The 20,685-nt window shown below is 41.2% G+C and overlaps 1 long non-coding RNA gene across 1 annotated transcript in view; it reads right to left on the bottom strand.

Moving 5' to 3' along the window:
• LOC133368077 (uncharacterized) overlaps positions 1 to 20,685 on the bottom strand; it is a 152,072-nt gene that overhangs the window by 56,787 nt on the left and 74,600 nt on the right. The gene's annotated exons all lie outside the window — the stretch shown is intronic.

Below are 20,685 nucleotides of genomic sequence, written 5' to 3'. Positions count from 1 at the left end.
ACAATTCACTTGTGTTGGGGAGACCAGGGTCATGATCTCCTTACACCCATCTCCCAAAACCATGTGATCCCTTCATCTACCTCAAAAGATTAGAGTGCCTCACCCTCTTCTTAAATTTATCTTCCTTTCTAATTTGGGCTCTTTGAACCCTTTAATCTGGTTTTAAAAATAGAAAAATCTTCCTCTTAGGGAGACACAAGTTGGTGCCTCTCTGCAGCAGAGTCCTAAGTAACCCCAAAGAAAATAAAAACACAGTTCAGTGGCAAGGAAGGGATGCAGCTGATGTTAAAGGAAAAGCTGAATTCTTGCAGAAATTCTGCAAAGTTGGAAAAACTGGGAAAATGTGGAGCACTGAACAGTCTAGGTGGGGATGAGTGAACAATTTCAAAATGCGACATTCACCCACTTAAAGGAAAAATATTAGTAAATCCTAACAAAAATTTGAAAAGGGGTTTCACAAGGGTACAGGCTAGACATGTATCAGCACACGTCAAAAGGCCCTAGTGATATTTTTTTTATGAGTCATCCTGAGTCATATGAGCCAAATTTCATGCCACAGTGATAAAGCAAAGTCACACTGGTGTCTCCGCTAGTCAAATCTTATTTTAATAAGCGATCTTGCTCATACTGGAAGGGAATAAGCTTGGATTTCTCAGAAAATGCAAAAAAAAAAAGGCAGTTATTTTAATCAAGTCAGATTATGCTTACTGTATAGGAACCATTCACGCTCAAGGAATGGTTGAGGCTGAACTACGGTTGTTTTGCATTCAATATGGAACTGATCTCTAGGGGATTGATCAAGCATATGCCTCCTGTTTCTGGGATCAGCACCCACTTTCTCTGGTTTAGCACACATTTCTCAGAGCAAAGCTAAATAACACAAATAGGGCATGTGCAGAGTTCCAGGTGAACCAAGTTACCCGATAACACTGTGTATATACACACATTCATCCATATCTAGATCTGCACACAAAAGCCTTCCCTGGTTACTTCACTGGAGGAAGCAATTCTGTTTTTTATGTACATGGAATGGTCCTCTTCACTGAAGTGAATTAAGCTTGCCAATCAGCCAGAATTTCACAGGCTCATACAGAATTTATTTTATCTTCTGGGCCAGTTGCCAAAATGGAAGATGAAAAGCCAGAAAAATTCCAGCAGGATGCATTAACGCTGAGCTGAAGGGGGAAGGGAGCAGCTTTTGCAAATATTTTCAGCCCACACAAAACATGCCCACCTTTTCAGATTTTTCACACCCGGTATCTTATAAAAGCACTCCTTCATCTGCAGGACAATGTCCCAGAGCCAGATATCCACAAGAGGGTACATTGTAGCAGCTAAATTTGGCTGCTGGATAACCTAGAGTAGGTGTTAGGGGAAAGGAGTTCAAGATCTCTAGTTATATTAGGCACCAGCAAGAGTTTTTGCTAATTTCTCTCCTCTCTCCCCTTTCTGGCAGTAATGCAATCTGATTGGTGGGTGGGGGCATGGCTGCACTACTTTAAATCTCTCCCCCCCTCCTTCTGTCAAGTGCTCAGTGCTGACTTTAGTTTGTATCCCCAGTCCATGTGTAAAGGTGCTCCCCATGCCAGCAATATCCTCCTCCTGGTACTCAGCAGCAGTGGCTAAACAGCCTTTGCCACCCCAGCCTCCATCTCCTGACCACAAGGACATATTCCAAATATCTCCTAGTCAACTAGCTCCTACTGCTTCATTCGTAGATGCAAGTAGAAAAACATGGAAGCAGGGTCGGTGCAAGCCATGCCAGGGCCCTTGGGCACCAGCTTGCCCCGGGCCCTGGCATACGCACATATGCACCACCTACCTCTCCCTGACCTCCTTAGGGTGGGTAGGTAGCATTTCCTTCTGTGATGCACAGCACGGATTGCAGGAGGGAGCTCCCAGGCACCCCCCACTGCTGCGCAGTCCCGCAATGGCCGCCTGCAACATGCTCCACCTACCTCTCCCTTGAGGTAAATGCTGGATGCCAGGGCTGGCACCAGTCATGCTGGGGCCTGTTGTGCTGTAGGCACAAGCCTGCCATCAACCAAAATGGCAGCCGAGGTTTCCCTAAGGGCCTGATGCCTCTGCCGCCGTCTTGGTTGATGGCATGCATGCATGCTACATGCACGCATGTCCATGCCTATCATCAACCAAGATGGCAGTAGGGGCATCAGCCCCTTAAAGAAGCCTCTGCTGCCATCTTGGTTGATGGCAGCCCTGCTCATGCAGCACATGCAGCAGCAGGAGACAGGAGAGACAGGTAGGTGGAGCGAGTGAACAAACTTGGCCGCCCTTTGGTGCTGGCCCTGCATGGAAGGATTGCTTTGTAAATTGATGGGACAGAAAAGTTGTTTGGGGATTTTTTGTGTGAACTGCAAATACGTATTATGAATATAATATAAATATTTGTATGAATTTATTGCATATTTGCAGAGATGGCTTTATTATTTTTCTAGAATCGTTAAGATACAGTTTTACTGTTTGTAGCCTTTTGTAGAAATGATTTTATTGCTTTTAGAAACTGGCTGTTGTGTCTTAGTTTTATCTTGCATAGAGGCCATCAAAGTAGTTTATAGATCTGTTAAATAGATGGATTGGACTGTGAAAGACCAACCCAAATTGTGTTTGCATTTTGACCAATTTGTAGGGCAGTAGAATATCTCAGAGAGGAGGTCAGGTGTCCTGCTCCCCTGGTGCATTCTCTATAACTGCCCAATTTCCCTCCTTTTTAAAGTTGGGTAGAAATATCTGCTGGCTTTAGATACATTCTTAAACAGCAAGGTTTTTTGCCTATTAGTGAATTTCTCTGCTTTTTAATCCAGGAGGAAAGAAATGGGATCCTGTGAACGTTTGCTGGGAATCGATTAATCATTTGCATGCTTATTGAGTTGTGGGATTTACTGCCCTGCAATCATGCTTAGGATAGCTGAAACTGACCATGGGGGAGAGGGAAGGGGGGGAAGCGAAGGGGATGGGAGCAGGCAGGAGGGGAGGAAGTGAAGGGGAGGATCATATAAAACAATTTTATAGCTTTGTGTCCTCATTAATTCACCGTTGTCGATATGACGTTGCAAGTTAGTACAGATTTTCACATTCACAAATCCGCATTAGAAATACCACCGAAAAACTGATATGCTTTCCTGGATCGATAATCAATTGTATTAACGTCCATGTGCTCGGATGCAATGCTATGGACTTTCCTGCAATCGGCGGTCCATGGGTGTTCCTGTATCATATGCCAAGCCCCTTGTCTTCTTCCCACCCAATAGCACATCCACAAACCTGCGCATGTGTGGGAATTAAAGAGAAAGATATACGTTCCTGCGCTCTTCCAAAAAAGTGTGCAAAAAGCAAATCACTGTTATGGATCAATCACTGAAAAAGGGTGGGCTTAGGGGAGTGGCCAATGCTAAAGCAATTTAGAAAAAAAGCCCACAGGTATGGATGCTTGATAATCAGGTTTTCACAATAATCTGACACAAACAGGTATGAATCAGGAGGTCACCAATAGAATATAGAAAACATGGATTTGTGGCTAGGAATGGATGGGCCCAGTGATCTGAAAAGGGAGATGAATTGTGTTTCCTGTCATGAATGATGTCACAGGCACTAACAGAAGCATGGGAAATTTATGCAATCACATCCTGCATGGCACCAATGAATAGAAGTAGAACAAGGGTCTCAGAGCTGTATTTTCCCAGTTACTAGGGATGGAGGAAGAATACATTTTAAATGGATATATAAGTAGAATATGGTGATTCTGACCCAACTGAGCTTTGCTGACATTGGGGCAACTCTTGCATCAATTCTGAAATGCTCTTGCATTGTTAGATTATTTTTTATTTAAAAAAAGCCTGACTAATTACATGCAAAATTATACCAAAAACATACATATATTATATGTATAATATATGTAAAAGAATCAAACCCCATACAGTGTTATATTTCTGCAGCATACTGTAATCAGTATTAACACATAGGTATTTTTGTACAGTCATTGACATGGTTTTTATCTAGTTTGGAAACCTGGAATCTATATGTGTATATGTCTTTCATATGCAATGTATAAGAATGCATATAATATGTGAGAATTGTTCATATTTTTAAAAACCCTTGCTTCTCGTCAAAATCAAGGAGCGGGAAGTGAACTAGAAGAAATCTGTGCAGATAAATTCAAAGCTGAATTTTTCAGAAAATTCCATCTGTACCAGCTGGACAAATATTGTGGTTTAATGTCATCAGAGAAGGTCAGGGAAGGCATCAGGATCACCCTTAAGAAATGATTGAAAACTGTACATTTATTAAGCAACCACCACCCCATCTCCCAAGTCATTAGGAAAAATTCTCTTTTAGCTGAAGCAGTATAAACAGGGATTTCAGACTGCTGTAGCTGAATAAGAATTCCAGTCCTAACTGATAAAGTCCTACCCTGCACACTCACGTCTGTAAAATCTATAGGCATGGTTGCAATAACTTTAGTGGCCTTTTGTTTCTAGAGATGGCATGTAATAGGGACAACTATAGTGCCACACCACATTATGCCACTCTAAAGATGTTACACAGTAGTTAGTGGGTGGCAATACTTCACCATAAAGGAGCAGAAGATAAACCTTCTGTCAAGACTTTGAAAGCTATGCCTATCTAAACGCAAACCACTTCAGATCAGTTCTAATGAATGAATAGAACACTGGAATCTGCCTTATAACAAATCAGACGACTGGTCCATTTAGCTCAGTATTGATTGGGGTGTAACTATCTCCCAGGTTTCAGACTTGGATGTTTCCCAAGTCTACCTGGAAATCCTGAAGACTAGACCTGAGGTCTTCTACAGTTTTCATTATGATGATGATGATGATGATGATGAGTAAAATAAAACCAGTAAATAATAAAGTAAAATAAAATTATATAACCACATAGTTCCAGGATAAAATCTTTAGCATCTGCCAGGACTTAAGACTCCAGAGTTATAGCAGGTGAATCAAGCGAGGTATCCAGAGCACAGCCTTGTCCCGATTTCTTGGATGAGTTTCAGTTGGTGCAGCTTGAGGACGTTGACAAGGTGCTTGGACAGGTTCATGCAACCACTCCTGTGCTGGATCCTTCCTCTTCTTGGCTAATAAAAGCTAGCAGGGATGGAACAGCCGGCTGGGCCAGGGAAGTGATTAATGCCTTTCTGTGAGAGGGGGTGGTCCCTGGCTGCCTGAAAGAGGTGGTAGTGAGCCCACCCTGAAGAGACCCTCCCTGGACCCAGAAAATCTTAATAACTATAGGCCAGTGGCAAATGTTCCATTCCTGGGCAAGGACCTCGAACGAGTGGTGGCAGGCCAGCTCCAGACACTCTTGGATGAGACCGATTATCTGGATTCATTTCAGTTTCAGGGTTTCAGGCCAGGTTTTGGCACGGAAACAACCTTGGTCACCCTGTATGATGATTTCTGTCAGGAGAGAGACAGGGGGAGTGTGACTCTGTTGATTCTCCTTGATCTCTCAGTGGCTTTCGATACCATCGACCATGGTATCCTTCTGGGAAGACTGGCTGAGTTGGGAGTGGGAGGGACTGCATGGCGGTGGTTCCACTCCTACTTGGCGGGTCGCCTCCAGAAGGTGGTGCTTGGGGGACATTACTCGGCACCCTGGACTCTCCAGTATGGGGTTCCGCAGGGGTCAGTTCTGTCCCCCATGCTGTTCAACATCTACATGAAACCGTTCGGTGCGGTCATCCAGAGCTTTGGAGTGTGTTGCCATCAGCATGCTGATGACATGCAGCTCTATTTCTCCTTTCCATCTTCTTCAGATGAGGTTGTCAATGTGTTGAACCAGTGCCTGGCTGCGACAATGGACTGGATGAGGGCTAGTAAACTGAGGCTCAATCCAGACAAGACTGAGATGCTGCTAGTGGGTAGTTCTTCTGACCAGATGGTGGATGTCCAACCTGTCCTGGATGGGGTTGCACTTCCCCTGAAGGAGCAGGTTCATAGCTTGGGGGTTCTCCTAGAACCATCTCTATCACTTGAGGCTCAGGTAGCCTCAGTGGCACGGAGTGCCTTCTACCAGCTTTGTTTTGTGTCCCAGCTACGCCCCTATCTGGACAGGGATAACCTGGCTTCAGTTGTCCATGCTCTGGCAACCTCCAGGTTAGATTACTGCAATGCACTCTACATGGGGCTGCCTTTGAAGGCAGTTCAGAAACTGTATCTTGTGCAAAATGCAGCGGCCAGATTTGTAACAGGGACCAGATGGTTCGAACATATAACACCGATTCTGGCCCTCTTGCATTGGCTGCCTATATGTTTCTGAGCTCGATTCAAGGTGCTGGTTTTAACCTATAAAGCCTTACACGGCTTGGGACCATAATACCTAATGGAACGCCTCTCCCGACACGAACCCACCAGGTCAAGACTTTCCTCCCAGGCATTTTAGCATGTGTTTTTAAATTGTTTTTTAAAAAAGTGTTTTCAAATTTGTATATTTGTATATTTGTTTTTAATGTTCTTAATTGTTGTAAACCGCCCAGAGAGCTTCGGCTATGGGGCGGTATACAAATGTAATAAATAATAATAATAACAACAACAACAACAACAATAAACACTATGCTCAACATCAGAGGCCCTCCTCCAGGTGCCTACTCCGAGGGAAGCTTGGAGACTGGCAACAAGGGAGAGGGCCTTCTCAATAGTGGCCCCAAAATTATGGAATGATCTCCCTGACGAGGTGCACCTGGCGCCAACACTGTTATCTTTTCGGCACCAGGTGAAGACTTTCCTCTTCTCCCAGGCATTTTAACATGTGTTTTTAAATTGCTTTTTTAAAATGTGTTTTTAAATTTGTATATTTGTTTTTAATGTTTTAATTGTTGTAAATCACCCAGAGAGCTTCGGCTATGGGGCAGTATACAAATGCAATAAATAAATAAATACTTAAAAAGACAAGTGAATGCAACTGGTCACTTTTTTCTAGCAAAAAGAACTTTATTGAAAGAAAATCCTAATCAGATAACCATTGTACAACCCACAGATTGATTTATCTACCATTTATGTACTCTTGTACTTACTGTACATTCATCTCATCTCAAAGGACAAAACAGGATTTCATGTTTATAATTAGCACTAATGTACTTCACTGTCATGCTTAAGCCAAGCAAATGTGATTGCAAGAATGCCTACGGTCAGTCTCTCTCTCTCTCCCTCTCTCTTTCTCTCTAGCTCACCCTGTCCCTAGGTATACTTGCACAATGGAATATGATTTTTATGAGAACTGTGTGTTTACAATAATCGAAGCAGAAAGCTGCTTGTTTGTCTTAATTTAGGAAAAGTTCAAATATTTAAAATACAAAAGATTATGGAATTGATATGGAGAAAGAACAGATGTTGACTGTAGAACAGCTGTAAGGCACATTTTTAGTGTTTCTTTTTCTTCCATTCCCTCCTCCCTCTCACCTTTATTGGACAACAGCACAGTTACCAGCTCAGAGGTTTCATGACCCCAAGTGTAGTTCACAAATCTGCAGGCCTCTATTCCTTTGTAAGAGCGGATTGAGTCAGAGATAAACTGGGAGTGAGGCATCTCCTGTCTTCCAAAGGAAACAGCAAGAAATGCTCAAGGCTACTTTCAGGTGTCATGTTTGCATCACAGCAAACAGTGGCAAATCCCATCATCTTAGGGAAATGAGTTGATTCATGGATTCAGTGCTGATGTTCTGATGTATTTTTAACTTTAATAAATGTCTAGTGCCAAACTGCCACACTTATTTATCTGATAGGCAGATGGAAGATTTTGCTTTCCATGGCAAGATTTATTAGTTTAATAGAGGGATGGACAATATCTTTCAGCCTGAGGACTATATTCTCTTCTGAGCATCTTTCCATGGGCCATAAGCCAGGAGTGGGTGGGGCCAAACCAAAGACAAAAGTGAGCAAAGCAACTAATGCAAATTTTACCGTTGCACAGAGAAAAAGCCAACTAAATATACCATTTTCAGAAGAGCCCAAATAGTTAATCAAGCAGCTATGTGATCAGTGCATTTTTTGTAACTGCATTGTCTCATTTTTCAAATCAGGGTGGTATGTGCCACTGCCAACTTTCCGAACTGCATGGATTAGTGGCAACCAAACTTTTTTGAGAATCTTAACATTAACACTATGATCCTCTGTTCTCCCAGTCTTTGAAACAGGAGTAAGGCTGATGAACAGTAAGATGAAAATCAAAAACATTTTAGTCAGTGTTCTCAGCGACTGGTCAAAACTGAGCTGTGATCTATTTTGTGAATAAAAACTAATAATTTTTAGTGGACTTTCTGTGACTGTGGATTCCCCACCCCCACCCCATCTATTCAAAGAGTTGAATATTTTGCAGTTACACTGTTTGGTAATTATGCTGGCACTCGGGTTGATGGCCCCAGGTGCCAAGCACATGTGCTTGTAGCTATACACTTGGCACCAGCAGATAAACCTTTCTTGTTCCACTCTGATGATATTTTCCTTTTCATGTAATATTGGCAGTGGAACCAGGTTCCTACTATTTTAGTCTCATGCAAACTTTCAACACAATTTAATTTTAACCAGCAACTTTTGGTAACACATTGGTGTACAAAGAAATGTACTGGTAATTTGTGAATGGGCTCATAACGTAAAAGAAAATGTTCAGTCTTGCAGGAGGGTTAATAATTTGACCAATGTCACAAACAAGTCTGGGGGGATGAGGTGGTTGTGTTTCATTGGAAAACATCTGGGTTGCAGTTCATGCTCAAAGTCCCAAATTTAGATTCACTTGGAATGTGTTTATCGCATGCAGTCCAAAATCCTTAAACATTCCCCGAGAAACATAGTAAAGGCAAAGATTATTCCAGTGCTTACCCTGTCAGTCACAGATCTCTTGTTCTCTATCTGTTGCACTCTGAGGACCACCATGTCATTTCTTTTTCCAGTGTTGTAAGCTGCTCAGAGAATTATATAAGCTATGTTGTCGCAGGAGTGTTGTGAAGGCAGCTTTGTCACCAGTGCTTATGTGGGTAGCCTCAAAGGCACTCATAGAAGCTATGGTTAACTTCATTTAACTGAATAGAGAAACCCTATTCAGACATATGTCTGGACACACAAGGGCTTAAAGTGGGGATGGGGCAGGGGGCACATGGGCACAATGGAAAAGAGCATAGGAGCTCATTTTCAGACCTTTGCAGGTTGAGGGCTGAGGGGGGGTTCTAAATGCATTTGGTTGAACACACATTGACACTGCCCCTCAACTGGGAACCCTATCTCATCATAAGGCCCCTTCAAACCTTTACAATAAATACACAGACACCCCTGAATGTAGGTAGAGCTGGCATGCATACCCTCACTAGGGTTGCCAGGTTCATGGCCTGAGACTGATCCTGTATCTTTAGGAGAAGAGAAAGCCAGGCAAGTGCAGGTGTTCTTGCAACTCTGTAATGGGAAAAACCACAAGGTGGAATTCTCCCTCCCCCCTGCACAACTTTTAAAGATACAAAAGACCTCTTGGGGGCTGGGGCTGGCAACCATAAGGTCTTTCATCCTGATTTCTGGAGCCCATTTGGACCCCCAGGGGAACTTTGCATTGTGTAATTTACACAGGGGCGTCCTTCTAGGACATTGTCACAATTTTTAACCTGTACAATATCCCCAAATTGCAGCCAGTTAGCACTTAACATTTTCAGAAACAAAAACATCATTGGGGTCCAAAATATCACAACAAAAAGCCCTGGGGGGAAATTTCTGCCTTTTATTGTGTAGTTTACCACTTATAGCTTTCCTTCTAGAAGCAAAAAACAACAACCAAAAACCGGGGTCCAGAAATATCCCAGTTTACTCAACAGGCATGGAGAAGGAGCCAACATATACTGCTCAGAAAAAAATCTCCCTCCTCTGAACAACTGTTTGGTTTTTTAAAGTTGAGGTGCTTTGGTAGTGTCAAGCACACTTGTAGTGACCACATAAGGAGGGTCTCTGGGGTACAAAGTGACCTCATCATTCCATTGGAAATCTCATTGGCATCCAAATATACCCCCAAATCAGGGAAGTGTGATTTTTTTAACAGTCAGGGTGAAGGTTAAAAGAACAGTACATCACATTTACCTTGATATTAGTAAGCCATGTTTCTGACTTCCTTATGTATTGTCACTGGATGAAACATGTATTAGGCTTCAGAAGCAGCAACTATGCTGTGAAAGTTATCACAAAGTCAGTCCTGATATAGTTCAGTGATACCACATGAACATTTGGTGGTGGTGGACAGTGGAGACTGGTCCACTAGGGCTAGTCAAGCACAGCCCTCCCAATGAGAATGTGAAGCAATTTTTAAAAACATCCTCCCCCCAAAAATATTCACCAAGCTGTACACTCTATCCTGGCCCCCCTCAAATTTTATCATTTCTTGAATTTACAGAGGCTTGTGAAGGCATTTCGGTCAAACCCCTGTCTCTGACCAATCATTGTTTTCTGGCCAATAAGCTCTCTGCACCACTCAGCCAATCATAATCTAAAAGTGTAGCTATGGAAAAGAGGTCCCTCCCCGGACTGTCAGTCCCACTAGGAAGGCTCCTACACCATCAGTTATGAGGCTCATCCAGCACAGCCATATAGCAGATTAGGGAGGCCTGAATCAGGCCTGCTTCATGCACAGCCCTATGTGATAGCCTTTGCCTGGTTCTGAGCAAAGCTTGGAAAAGTTACTTTTTTAAACTACAACTCCCATCAGCCCCAACTAGCATGGCCACTGGGTTGGGCTGATGGGAGTTGTAGTTCAAAAAAGTAACTTTTCCAAGCTCTGGTTCTGAGCATGCTCAGAGTTGTTTCTCTGAAGGACAGATCTCCTCATTGGCAACCAGAGCAGCAACAGGGAATGTTTCCTATGTTGGGGAGCTTTGTTGTTGTTTAGTTTAGTATATTTTTGTAACCTTGCTAGAGAGGGAGAGTAAGCTAGAGAGCAAGCAAGCAAACAAACAGTGTCTCTATATTAAATATCTAGTTTTTTATTTAATCATTTGCATTTATTTTTGTGAATTGGGGAATTGGGAGGACAAATAGTGTATGGCTTGTATATGTGCTTGTATATGTTCAACAAACACTGTATTAACCATTTCCCTCATTATAAACTGGGTGGAGCAGGGCAGGTTAATCTGAGCCACTTGCAATTTCAGAGTATTTTTCAGAATGCTTCCAGAAAAATTGTGTGGATCTGTTTCCAACAAGTTTCTCCCCTATCTTAAGTTCAGAATATTTTCAATAGAGGGAAATTCTGGTGCTACTATTTCTTAATGTATGTGTTTTGCCAGTGATTTCTAAAACAAAATGTTTGGGCTTTATGCTGGTCTGGATATGATTCCACATCCTTCCCCAAACCTGGATGATATTCTTCCTAATCTCGGTCATGACAGTGGCTGATTATGATTAGTCTGATATGATGTACTCTGCACATGAACAGAGATTATTACTTTACACTTTCAGGACTGAGCAATGCATTGCAAATATATTCTGCTGTGCTGTGCCTTGGCTCAAATGAAACGATTTTTTTGTCTATTGGTTGGAATACTTAGTTATTTTAATTTAGAGGGGAAAGTGTTTTGGATAATGAAAATTTAAACTGATTTTTGGGAGGAGTAAAATTGCATGCAACTGAAAGTGCCCCTCACCTTTTTTCAAAATTTGTGAGTATTGTATTGGCAATGGATGTGCAGGTGTAATCAATACATGAATTCAAAAACGTATGTCATGTGGTATGGCTTAATTTCTAAATAAGAGGTATGTAGTCAATCAAGTCTGAAAATCATACTTGGCCCTTTTACATAGAAGCTCCAATGATGTGCAAAGAATGTATATATATGTATATTAGTGAGGAGACAGTGGGAATCTGCAGCTCTGTAATGGCACACTTTCCAAAATAAGCTCTGTACAAGTCCTATTGTGATGAAACCAGCAAGGTTAAAAATTGCAGCCCTACCAAGTCAAACTATGCAATATGCAAATCAAAACACAGCTCTCCCTCAAAATTCACACTTCTCTGTATTTTGCAGTGCAGTTTTACACCCAAGCGATGTGCACAAAAATACATATATCAGTGAAAGTAACACACAAAATATTAGGGGAAATTGCTTATATGGTGCTTTTTTGAGTAAAAAAATGAGTTGATGTCACTCATAGCTTGGTAAAAGTGCTGTGGGTCAAAAACAAAAAAAGAGTTACCTAGTACTGTCACACCAAAAAAGCACTAGTCAAAACTGCATACAAAATTTATGCACTAATTCACACTGAAATGATGATGAATTTTCATGAGCATTTCTTTTTTTAAAAAAAAAAAACCTCAAATTTCTGTGAAAATCTGTAGACCTGAATTTAAGATTAGAAAAATGGGAGAGGGGTGCCTAGCCCACTGCCAAGATAAGCTGCTTAACCCTGGATCTTGGTGATATTCCTCATTTCTTTTTTCCAGCAAATGGATGATAATCTATACTTTTCATGGCCTGTGAGTAGCATCGCTTGGGGGACTTAGAGATGACAACTGCTCTAATTTTAGTTCTCCTAGTTTTTAACATCCCTGTTCTGCTATATTGCAACTTTTGACAGGTCAGTGGGGGGGTGAAACTGACCCACTCAAAATGACAAATAATAAAGTGAAGGCGGAAAACTGTCAAAAGCTACTGCTGAACTCTCTCTGGCAGATTTAGTTGCACAAATGCAACAAATGCAAATTAACCTTATGGAGAGTTGGCAAGCTGCTGTCAAATCCCTTGAACAGTCATTTAAGGATGACCACTCAAGTTGCAGAAATCGCTACAACTACTGATGAAGCTTTCGAGCTAGCTTTAAGACAAAATATCAGAACAGACAAGTTAACTGATCAAGTGCTAGATCTCCAAATTAAACTGGAAGATCAGCAGGATCATAATCGCAGGCAGAATCCAGGCATACGTGGGCAGGGCCAGTTCTAAAGGGCAGCCAGGTGGGGCACTGGCCAGATGGCCCCTGGAGCTACAGGGGGCCCCTCAGCTGCCCCTCCGCTCCCCTTCCGTGATCCACACCTCCCCACCTACCTGTCTGCTGTCTTTTACCATTGCCCTTAACGAAGATGGCGGCTGAAGTTTCCCTAAGGTACTGAAGCCCCTGCAGCCATCTTAGTTGATGGGAGAGATGCGCGCATGTAGCATGCACACATGCCATCAACAAAGATGGTGGCAGAGGCGTCATCCCCTTAGGGAAACCGCAGCCGCCATCTTTGTTAAGGGCAATGGTAAAAGACAGCAGACAGGTAGGTGGGGGCATGGGGGGCCACACGCACACACACACACACACACCGGGGCCCAGGGCAAGCTGATGCCCAAGGGCCCCAGCATTCCTGGAGCCAGCCCTATACGTGGGGTCCCGGAAGGGACTGAAAAAGGGGATATGATTTAGTTTATTGTTGAATTACTTACTGCGCCTCACAGAACCTGTAGCAGAAGCTGATATTGAAAGGGCTCACCATGGTCTGTGCTGTAAATCACAGGATAGTGGTCCCCCTAGGGATATTGTTATTCACTTCAAACGATTCCGCAAGCGAGAATTAGTCTATGCGGCACTGCGAAAGCTTAAACACATCTCCTGTGAAAATGCTGAATTACAGATTTTTCAAAATGGTGGCAATGATATTCTGCTGTGCTGCAAGGGTTTCAGGCCATTCACTGAGATTCTGCAAAAAGTTAACATCCCCTACCGCTACGGTTACCCTTTCAAGCTTATGGTTCATCGAGGAGACCATTTTTATACAGTTTCAATGATAGGTCAAGCATCAGTTTTATTACATGATCTTGGACTTGAGCTCCCGAAGCTACCACCTGAATCCCGACACGACAGAAATACACTTTCACCTTCAGACAAACAGTCTAGCTGAAAGAAGACTTAGCGGCTTCTAAATCTACACCTCCTAGGCCTTCTACAGATCAAACTGCTGGCTCCTCTTCCGGACCCAACTAAATCTTCTATCAGACAACCTCCTTACTTTTTTTATGTTTCCTCATTCTTTGTATGAAGAATGTTGCTGCGTAACTTAGGGCTTTTTCTGTGCCATTATCCCAATGTTGGCAGAGTCAACCCATGGGCAATCCTGGGATGTGTTTCCAGATTGTGAGGCTGCAAAGTCTCCCCCACAATATGGGCTGACCAGTTGTTCTAATTGTTTAGATCTTCTTGTGTTCTTACACATTTTTTGTCACTCCATGCCCTCTCAAAGTCACATTATTCTTCCATTCTCACCAATCTAATCTCCAGCTATAACAAATTTAGGAAACGTCTGGACTAAAACTGTTTTCCCTTAATGTGAATGGATTGGGGACTCCTGTGAAGGGTGCTAGAATCAGAACTATATTACAGAAGGCAGATCCGGATATCGCCTTTTTGCAAGAAATTCATAAAAAATGTATCCTCTAATAAACATAAAGGTCGATGGATGGGCGATCATTACACAGTCTGAGGATCATCCAAATCCAGGGGAGTTGCCATTATTATAGCTTCTAGATGTCCTTTCTACATGGCAGAATCGCTTTTGGATCCCAAAGGATGCTACTTATTTTTTCACGGTTCTATAGGAGACTCAAAAATAACTCTGGCATCTATCTACTGCCCGAACACTCAACAACTCTTCTTCCTGCTTGGCATTTTAACTTGTCTTGAAGCATTTGCTGAAGGTGATATTATTGTTGGAGGAAATTTTAATGATGTTCTGCACTACGGTAAAGATAGGAGTGGAGCAAATTGTCCCGCTCCCTGTCCTAACTCAGATTTCTCCCATGTAATAGATAAATTAGCTTTAATAGACATTTGGCAAGAGCATAACCCAACAGAACACAATTACAGGCATACCCTGCTTTAACGTTCGCAATGGGACCAGAGAGTATACTTGAAGCAAAAATAAACATTAAGTGAAGCAATTGTCTTCACTTGTAGTGCACGCAATCACCACTAGATGGCAGCAGCGTCATGCCAATAAAGTATACGTTATTGCGAAGCGCACGAACATTAAGCGGGGTATGAGGATGAATGGAGCATGTACGTTATAGCGAGGCAATGTGAAGCAGGGCATGCCTGTACTCTTTTTACTCAAAAAGGCATAAGGTTTATTCACACATAGATATGTTCCTGATCTCCAAAACGCTGCTCCCTGCTGATGTGGATATTGGTCCAATTCTAATCTCTGATCATGCCCTTCTCTCATTGGTGGTAGATTTGAGGCAAAATGGTTCCCTCACTGCTGCCTGAAGACTCAATACATCCCTCCTACACCAAAGAGATTTGGTTAGCAAACTTAAGAAGTCACTGTCTGAATATTTTAAGCTCAACATCTCCCCTGATCTCACCCAGGCAATAGGATGGGATGCTATGAAATCAGTAATGAGAGGCTTGTGTATTAAAAAAGGTTGCATGCTTAAAAAACAGCAGGAAGCTGCTAGAACAGCTCTAATTGAGGAAATTTCTGCCCTGGAAAAAGCCCATAAAAACAAGGGTGGCTCTAAGATATACTGCAAGCTAACAGCAAAACATACAGAGCTGCAGGCTTATGACTATTAATAAGTCTGTCATTTATACAAAACAGTGATACTTTGAATTCAGAAACAAGAACTCTAAGCTCTTAGCCAATGCAGTGCACAGAGACTGAGAAATGTTCTTTCTAGTGTGCTTTCTCATGAAGGCAAAAAATGTTGTACCACAATTGATATTAGTTCTGCATTTGCTGATTTTTACACTAATCTGCATGATACAGACTCACTGGAAGATTTTTCTATTGACACATTTTAACAGACCTTCAAATTCCCCTGTTGAACCTGAAGTATAGAGAATACTTAAATAGTCTTATTCTTTCTGAAGAAATAGAAGTCGCTATAAAACATCTGACAAATGAAAAGACTGCAGGTCTTGATGGCTTTGGTGAAGACTTTTATAAGACATTTAGTGAAATTCTCCTTCCTCATCTACAAGCACTGATGAATGAAATTATGAAGGAAGATAGGATCCCAGAGATTTGGAAACAAGCTAGAATAGTTGTCATCCCTAAACCTCATAAAGATTCATGTTCTCTGGGGTCCTATCGCCCAAAGCTCTCCTGAATCAAGATGCTAAGCTACTTACTTTGATAATGGCTCAGAGACTAAATGTCTTTATCTCTAGATGCATTAACACCGATCAGACAGGTTTTATTCCTAAACAGCAACTTTCAGATGCTGTAAGACGGGTTCTTAATATTGTCCATTACAGTTCACGAACAGGCACTCCTCTTGCACTACTTTCCCTAGATGCTTTCAAAGCCTTCGACCGTTTTGAGTGGCCTTTCCTACTCAGCTTATTAACTAAATTAAATTTTGGTCCTTACTTCCTTAATGTCATTCATCAGTTTTATTCTGGTTCCTAAGTGACAATTCATATCAATGGATTTGATTCCCCTTTTATTAATTTAACAAGAGGCACCAAACAGGGATGCCTTTTATCTTCTATATTATTTGCAATTGCAATAGAAGTACTGGCTGATAAGCTTAGAGCAGACACTAATATTAAAGGTTTGGTTATTAATGGCCAAGAGCACCTTATCAACCTCTTTGCAGATGACATACTCCTATTTTTACGAGAACCTCATGACGTGCTCCCACAGCTGCAAACCCATTTAGCTAAATTTAAAGAAGTGGCAGGGTTGGAAATGAACTACAGAAAGTTAGAACTTGCTGGCATCCATTTCCCCTTATGAGCACACACTCACTTGAGTGATGTATTTGGTCTGCTGCTGGTGTTTGGTGGCTTTAAATATATAGGGGTAACTATTACCAAAGACTTAAAACAATTTAAAAAGTGTAACTTTGATCCATTAATACGAGCTATTAAAACTGAGCTTTATTCTTGGAAAAACCTTTCCCTTTCTTGGCTTGGCAGAGTGGCTGCAGTGAAAATGGCCTTTCTGTCCAAATTCCTCTTCCTCTTCCAAAGTCTCCCCATTTATCTCCCTGAGACACCTAGAGAAACGGCAATAAAAGCTTAACTTTTAGTGTACCTGTGGTAAACATTCACGCTTAAGTAAAGCAGTTCTGTATTGCTCAAGTAATAAGGGAAGTTTTGGCATGCCAATCTGCAACTATATTATGAAGCATTGCAGATTAAACAACTAGCTCAAATGATTTGTTTTTATCTAAGTATACCTTAGATTTCAAAGCAAATTACTTTGGAAGTGAAATGCCCATCAGCACGATCACTCCCTTTGTTACCGCTTTCTAAATGTGCTCTTTCCTCAATCACACACCCTTTCTTGACTGCCACCTTGAAAATCTGGACTCTATGGGTCCGCAAACTAGCGCCTTAGCTGTCCCCTCTTCTTCCATTCCTAGATCACCCCAAATTCCATCATATTGGCAAACATAGGCAATTTGAAGGTTGGGAGCAGAGAGGATTGGTAACTATGCAAGATGTGTTTGATCGAGGACATCCTTTACAAATTTCTCAACTAGAAAAAATGTCACTCTTGGTTAAGAGTCAACTGGTATAGAATCTTACAAGTATCTTACTTTATAAACACAATTTACAAAGCAAAAGGTTTGCCACATTCTTTGACATCCTATGAAGCCCTGTGTAAACAGGAAACTTCTATCCAAAAAGACGTTATCTCTATAATTTATAGCCTCCTATTCAAGTTTAAATATGGAAAAGAAAATTTGGCATGTAAAGCTCAGGCTAAAGATCTGGGGAGGGAAATCACAGAAGAGGAATGGAGTGATATATGGGCAGGCCCACAGTCAAGAGCCACCTCAGCCCTCATCAAAGAAAATGCTTTGAAAATTATACATCGCTGGCACCTCACTCTGGTCAAACTGAACTATATAAACTCCTCCTTCTCCCCTCTGTGCTGGAGGAGATGCCCGATTCTTGGCTCTTTCCTACATTTATGGTGGGACTGTAATAAAGTGAGACAATTCTGATGTTTTTCAAATTGCTAGTAAAGTTCTTAAAGCTACAATTATCCCAGATCTGCCCTTGGCAGTTCTTTTCCTTAAAGGGAGTTCCATTGTTCCTAAAACTCAGATGTGTCTCCTATCCAGATTCCTACTTGCAGCAAGGCTTGAAATAGCCAAAAATTGGATGGGAGCAGAACATTTATCAATAAAAAATTGGTTTACCAAACTTTGGCAATTTGCACTAGATGAAAAAAAAGAGTGGAAAAAAAAGCTTGGGAGGAGACATCCTCCGATAAATTTACTCCAATATGGGATCACTTTTTATGTTATGCTATCGAAGATGGTGCAGAAGCGAGACCACTCTCATCATTAACTTCCTTTTGGTGGGATGTGTACCCTGCTTTTTAATTCTATTATTCTGCTTTCTGGTATTCTTTCCATTTTATATATAAAGCTTCTGTTGCTGAATGTACTCTTTTTCTCTTTTACATAGAGTGACATGGTTATTGTACTTGATTGTTGTTTTTACTTGTTTGTTGTTACATCTACTAGAAATCTCAATAAAGCACTATTCATAAAAAAAATTGGAAAACTGAGATACATGCATCTCTACATGATAGATGTTTGGCAATCCAACCATCACTCTCCTCAACAAACACACATGAGAAGAAGAGAGGTTTTTCATCTGGATTGGGAGGGGAGCAAAAAACTAGGTCTAAAAAGAAAATGCCCCCCTCGCTTGAGGCAATGAATCAGGGGGCATTTTGTAGATTTAGGGGAGGAGGTCAAAATTATTTATTTGGGAGGAAACTCACTGGGAGGTCTGTTGACTATTGGTTATACAGCCTGTGTACTATAGCCAGCAAGTTTGATAGAAATATCTGTTGGCTACAGGTATGTTCTTAAACCACAGGATATATAGTTTTGCCTATTAGTGAATTATTATGAAGTCTGTTGACTGACTCAGTATACTGATTGATTCATTGTGGTTGTGGCCTTTTCATTTTTGTGATGAGGAACCTGTGACCCTCTATGTGTTGTTGGTCTCCAACTCCCATCAGTCTGAGCCAGAATGGCCAATAATCAGGGATGATAGTTGTAGTCTAGAAATATCTGTATGGCTATGGTTTCCCCACACCTGTCTTAAAGGTGACCATTTTTAGTGACCATTAAAATAATGATCCAGAGAGAAAGCTAAAATGAGAAATTCAGAAGATGCATGACATGAAGTGACTTACCTCCAAACTGTTCCAAACTGAATGTGTGTCCTATTGAAGCTTTGTGAGCAACTCAGAGATCCAGAGTCAAATGGAGGTACAGACAGTGCATCTGCAAAAATTGCAACATTTCTTTCCATGTTTGCCATATAAGGAAAACACAAAGTTGGGCAGAAAGGTGAGGGACAGTTTTATGACTGACAGGTTTATTCTCTTCTCAGAGGGAATTGTTTTACCTGAGCAATCATAGTGCTTTGAAGGACAAATGCTGAAATAATACGGATTCTCAGTGCTTTGAATGAGATTGACAGTTTGGATGTTTTGATTTTATGATGTTTTGTTTGCTTTTAATGTATTATATTTGTGTTTCTGGATGAATTGAAATAATAATAATACAAATTATTTGCAAATTTTAAAAAATGTTGAAATACTATATCAACCGTGTTCTTCTCTGTTCTTGTAAAGTCAACCAGGGATGGGTTGAGTGGGCTTATCCACTCAGAACTATGCCTGCAAATTTCATTTAATTCTGTCAAAAAAATGTTATAACCATTTGTCAATATTCTCATAATAGCCTAAGAGGAGGCATGAAGCTTTTGTTTTTTTCAAATAGAAAAACTGATTTGGACTAGAGGTAAAGTGGGTGGTCTTTGAAGGAACCCAAGCTGAACTAGGCCATCTTCCAACGTGCCAAATCAGGGTCTGAACTGAATATGTTGACAGTGCACATTCCTAGTGACTGAACACTTGAACTGATGCTTTAGTAGCATGCCACAGCTAGAGATGGGTGAAAATTTCGATTCAGTTCGCATTTCAAGCAGAATCTATCAAATCCACAATGTCTAAACAATATGAGAACCAAAACATAGCCATCCTTCGAAATTCGCATTTATTAGAATTTTGGGATGCAGTTCATCAACTAAACAACATTTACAAAAATGCATGTATTAGGGGAAGTGTGCATAAAAATGAATTCATGAGTGAAACTAACATGCAAAAAGGCATGAAATGATGTGAAATGGCTTGCAAAAATGTGTACCTTTGTCAAAACTGCCTACAAAAATGTGTTTCTTTGGAGAAATTCACACTAAAATAGTGGAGAATTTTCATGAGGACTTTTTAAAAATAAATTCGCAGATCGCTGTAGAAATGTAGAGAACTGAATTTAACATTGGAAAAATGAGAAACTGAGAGAACTGACAGAGACAGATCTTTCCATCCCTAGTCACAACGCATTGGGGAACCAACCATCCAATGTATTTGTGAGGGGGTGACACTAAGATCAAATATTTAGGATATCAGGAAAACTATCATGAAGTTAGTCAAGTGTCTAATGTCATGAACACCAATTTTTCAGCATCATTTCCTCTATATCTTCCTTGATGGAGTTTCTGCAAACAACCATGATTTGCTGCTCCACTGTGATGTTTATGGGCTCAATAAAGCAGAGGTTCTAAAAAGATTATAGGCACTGAAAAAAGGAAATACAACCTTTTCTGCAGGATTATGGAGCAAAACAGACTTAAACATTTTTTGAATGTCTTACCTGATGCA

This window comes from Rhineura floridana, chromosome 1 (genome assembly GCF_030035675.1).
Source record: "Rhineura floridana isolate rRhiFlo1 chromosome 1, rRhiFlo1.hap2, whole genome shotgun sequence".
In the NCBI taxonomy this organism is placed as follows: Eukaryota; Metazoa; Chordata; class Lepidosauria; order Squamata; family Rhineuridae; genus Rhineura; species Rhineura floridana.
This window is presented reverse-complemented; position numbering and strand designations above follow the sequence as displayed.